Source organism: Rhincodon typus, chromosome 16, assembly GCF_021869965.1.
Source record: "Rhincodon typus isolate 14 chromosome 16, sRhiTyp1.1, whole genome shotgun sequence".
In the NCBI taxonomy this organism is placed as follows: domain Eukaryota; kingdom Metazoa; phylum Chordata; class Chondrichthyes; order Orectolobiformes; family Rhincodontidae; genus Rhincodon; species Rhincodon typus.
Window position 1 is genome coordinate 36,716,303 of NC_063347.1, and position 5,447 is coordinate 36,721,749.

The window sequence follows — 5,447 nt, forward strand, 5'->3', positions numbered from 1 at the left end:
CAGAGGAGCAGGAAAGCTGACGTTTCGGGTCTGGACCCTTCTTCAGACCCTTCTTCAGGTCTAGACCCGAAATGTCAGCTTTCTTGCTCCTCTGATGCTGCTTGGTCTGCTGTGTTCATCCAGCTCTACACCTTGTTATCTCAGGTTCTCCAGCATCGGCAGTTCCTACTATCTCTGTAGGATTTAAATAATACTGTCTTTACATTTGTCTGGTATTGATTCATCTACCTTACACTTTTGGAATGAGTAATTTCCTGAAACTGATGGTGCCAACAAAAACCATTTAAGAAATTGAATTTATTCTGTAAATATAGAATGTTTTATAACTGGAGTGCTAATGGTTAATTTGACTGTTAAATTAATTTCAGTCCTTAATTATACCTTTGAGTGTCTGAGGTCTGTTGGCCTGAAATGTTGAGTGGGAGGCAGAAGATATTTTGCTCTATCTGTGGCATGCCATAACCAAGAAAGGAAGGTTTGATTTCAGGTAATGAATTTCATTACCACCAGATATCGCAAAACATTTTAAAGCGAGTTAGGTGTGTAATCCCTGCTTTAATGTAGAAAACACAGCAGACAATTTGAGCTCAGCAAGATTCCACAAGCAGCAATGTGATCAGAACCAGAAGATTTCATGATGTTAATTAAGGGATAAATATTGGACAGAATGTTAGTGATAAATCCTTTGTTCTTTGAAGCAGTGACATGGAATCTCTCACATCCACCTAAAACAGCACACCAGGCCTCAATTTAATGTCTGATCTAAAACTCAGTACCTTTGACAGCGCAGCACTCCCTCAGTACTGCGCTGGTGTGTCAACCTGGATTTTTGAGCTCAAGTCCTGGAGTCAGACTTGAATCCACAATTGCCTGATTCAAAAGGGAGATGCTACTACCTGAGGCAAGATTGACACCAGGTCATAAAAGCTGGTGTATCATTAACTGAGATTGAACTGTTGCAGAGAGTGTTCCTAAGGTGTCAGTCAGGCATGCTCGCTTTCTTTGGTAAATGATGCTCTCACTGACAGCTCAGTGATGAGGGTTTGATGCCACATCATTAAGTAGGTAGGACAAAAGATCTCACTGTCACATTACCATTGAAAAATAGCTCAAAAACAAACCAAACTGATTTATTGTCTACTGTTTACAGTTTTGTTTTATACATGTTAATGGGTTATTACGCAGCATCAATTTTTAATCTCCCTTGAAACTGCATTAATTGCTTTTAAATTATGGTTTAATGAGAGACCATTAATACATTAAAGAACCATTGTCATCCTACTGGAGGGATGAGAAAGTTGAATGATTATAGCACCAGTTTAGAAGAAACTATTGTTGCCAGTAGAGGATCAAACATTGGATTAGACCAAACTTAGTTTCTATCTACATTGTATTTCTTTATGCCACTAACTAAAATATGTATTGGCTACAACACTAAAGTAAAAGATAATGGGCCAAATCCTACTGTAGCATTTAATCTAATGGCGTCTGTTGTTGGGTTTATTGTTGGTTCTTGTTTAGGTTTCTTCCCCAAGATTTCATGTGGTAAGTTATTGAAAGTATGAGCTGATAATGTCCCAGCAAGGGAAGAGGGTTTTTAGGACTTGAGTGAACAATACAAACAAAGGTGTTTCCTTAACCAATTCGGAACGAAAGATTGTGAAATAGTGTTAAATAAGAATGGGTAAATTCAATGCCAAATCAGGTACAGAAAGAAAAGCAAAAAGAGACAAACAATGATTGAATGGGAGAGCACAAAAGAGAGAGAAATAATCATTGGTCTCACTATTATTCTGACCGCAAAATTTGGGAAAACTTCAACAAACTCTGCAGTCCCCAACTGCTGCCTCTCGTCACCTGAAAATGTGCCTGCAGCCATCAGTTCCATTCTAACAAAAAATATGACTCCTTCTGGGAGGAAACTTGACCACTTCGCTGTTGTATGGTTTTTCAGTTGAGTCAAGCATCACTCCTGGATACCCAGGCAAGTCAGTTAATGAAATACAAAGATCAAATGAAACATAGGATTTTAACTTGTAATCAAATAGTTAAGAATGTCTCAATATAGATTCAGGACACTGTGATGTCTCAGGTCGAACATGGGTAAGGAATCCTGCTGTAGATTACCACCAAGCAAGGTTCTTTTGCTGATAAATTCCATGTTGAAAAGCAGTTGGAAGAAGCGCTAAATATATCAAGAGAACAGAATGTACTCTGGTTAAGGAGATCAATGTTGTACCACTATTGACTGAGTTGGTCAAATCTTAAAGGACATGATTGTTACGGCTGGTAGTGAGGGAACCAAAGATGGAATAACTTATTTGACCACGACCTCAATAATCTACCTGTAGCAGATGCTTCAGTCCATGATAGTATTGTTGGGAGTGATCACTGCATACAGTCATTGTGGAGACAAATTCCAGCCTTCATATTGTGGCTATCACTCATTCATGTTGTGTGACACTACCACTGAGCTACATAGATTTAAAACAGATTTAGCAGCTCAAAACTGGGCATCCATGAGTCACTGTGGGCTATCAGCAGCAGCAGAACTTTAATTTGCAAACTCAAAGCCCAGCATATATCCTATTCTACCATTACCAGCAAAACGGCAGACCAATCCTGTTTAAATGAAGACTGCGGGAGAGCGTACTAGGAACATCACCAGGCATACAAAAAAAAAGGTGTCAAATGGGTGACGTTATAACACAGGACTATTGGCATGACAGTCAGTAAAAGCAGCAATGTGATAATCAAGGGCAAGCAATCCTATAACCAATGGATTAGATTCAAACTCTGCTGTCCCATCCCATCCAGTTGTAAATGTGGTGGAACATCGAGCAATTAAGTGGAGGATGAAAGGGGTCATTGACAGTGTTATCAAGTGGCACTTATTGTTCTCACTGATGCACAGTTTGGGTTCTACCAGGGCCACTCAAATTCTGACTTCATTACAGCCTTGGTTCAAACATGGACAAAAGAGCCAAACTCAAGAAGCGAGAAGAGAATGACTGCCCTTGGCATTAAGGCAACATTTGGCTGAGGGGGTCATTAAGGACCTCTTGCAAAACTAGAATCAATAGGAATTAGGGAAAGTTCTCCACTGTTTGGAATCATACCTTGTACAAAGACAATGGTTGTGGTTGTTTGAGTCCATTATCTTAGTCCCAGGACATTACTGTGGGGGTTCCTCAGGCTATTGTGCCAGGTAAAATATCTTCTGCTACTTCAATGATTCCCTTCCATCATAAGGTCAGAAGTGAGGATCTTCACTGTTGATTTCACAATGTTCAGCACCATTCTCAACTCCAAAGATGCTGATGCTGTTCGTGTCCGCTGTCCAGCCTCAGGTGACCGTCTGTGTGGAGTTTGTACATTCTCTCCACGCCGGCGTGGGGTTTCTCTGGGTGCTCCAGTTTCCTCCCACACTCCAAAGATGTACAGGTTAGGTGGACCGGCCATGTTTAATTGTACATTGCGTTCGGAGATGTGCAGGCTAGGTGGGTTAGCTATGGGAAATGCAGGGTTACAGGGGTGGAGTAGGGGTTGGGCCTGGGCGGGATGCTGTTTGGAGGGTTGGTGTAGACTCGATGATCTGAATGGCCTGCTTCCACCCTGTAGGGATTCTTTGATTTTATAATTCTGTGTGTCCAAATTCAAGATCTGGACAACAACCCAAATTAAAGTGATAAGTAGCAAGTGTGATTCACACCTCAAAAAAGCCAGCAATGGCCATTACCAATAAGCAAGAATCTTATTTAACCATCTCCCCTTCATATTCAAATAGCATTATCATTTCTGATTCACTGACAATCAATATCCTGGGAATGACCATTAACCAGAAAATGAACTGAACCAGTTATATAAATATAACAGCAAACAGGGCAATTCAGTGAATAGCACACCTTCCCAATAACTGCACAAGTCAGGACTGTGAGGGAATACTCTTCATTGTCTGGTTGGCTGTAGCTCCAATAACTATCAAAAAGCTTGTCACCATCCAGAACAAGGCAACACACATGATCGGCAGCCCATCAGCAATGTCATTAAACATTCACTTCCTTTTATCACTGAAGCACTGTAGCAGCAGTGTGAACCATCTACAAGAGGCACTGCAACAACTCGCCAAGGCTCCTTCTACATTACCTAACAAACCACAATCTCTATCACCCATCAGGACAAGGGCAGCAGATGCATGTCAATGACACCAAAACCAATTTCCTCACCTAACCACACACCAACCTGACCTGTAACTACACTGCGAGTTCAAAACCATGGAACTTCCTTTCCAACAGCACTGAGGGTATATCTATACACCAAGGTTCAAGAAGGCAGCTCACTCCTACCCATAGGCTAGGCAATAAATAGGACTAGGCAGGGATGCCCAGATCCCATGACTGCATCATAAAAACACATCATTTTTGAAAGGGGGGGGTTTAAATTTATACGAGTGAATGCTCTTCTTCAAAAATTATAAGTTGGGTGCCCAATACTTGATCTTTTTTGAAAAAAAATGCCTCTATAATGGCAAAATTTGTGGGAGCAAAGAGTGGAATTTAAATAAGTGTGCAAGTGTGTAACCAAAATCACAGTCTGGAGAAATCAAAGTCTGACTTTTGAAAGCTTTGTTTTGCTAAACCCATGTACCTCCTGTGTTTGAGTTGGAAAGAGAGTAAAAATCTGTTCCTTTGTATTATAATGGATAAATTTAGCAAAATTACATCCATTATAGAATGGAAGCATTTACAAGGCGAATATAACATTGGAGGCTTTGATGGTCTTCACCGTGTTTGAAAGGCAGGAATGATGAATTGCCTACATATTCGAGCAGACAGCAAATAAGTGTTGCTCTGAATTTCAACAACTTTAGATGAAATTGTGAATACATCAGAAACAGTAAGGAGAGAACTTGAGCAAATGCATGCAACGTAAAGAACTAATCTAAGGGAAATTGGCATGTGTACCAGATTTGAAAAAGGTAATCAAACATTTCTGCCGTTGGATAGCTATTTCATTGTGGTGCATGTATTGTATTCATACACAAAAATAATCAGCTTAAGTCATTTTTATTCAGTGCAGTGTTACAATAAAAGCATTGCAAATTACATTGTAATGTTATTTTTAATAATGATATACAATTTGTTTGTAAATATCAGGAATTCTAACAGCATGCTGCAATTCTGTTACTAGGAGATAACAAGACACAAAGAACTTGCTTCTCTTGCGTGTTAACATGACTCTTGAGACATCCCAAAATGCTTCTTGATATGTCATCACAGTTAAGTGCTTAAATGCACCAACTACTTTGTACAGCAATAAAGTTGAATAAGCAGCTATTCTCTTTTTGGTGATGTTAGTGGCCAGAACACTTAGGGGCAGCACAGCGGCTCAGTGTACCAGGGACCTGGGTTCAATCCCACCCTCAGGCAACTGTCTGTGTGGAGTTT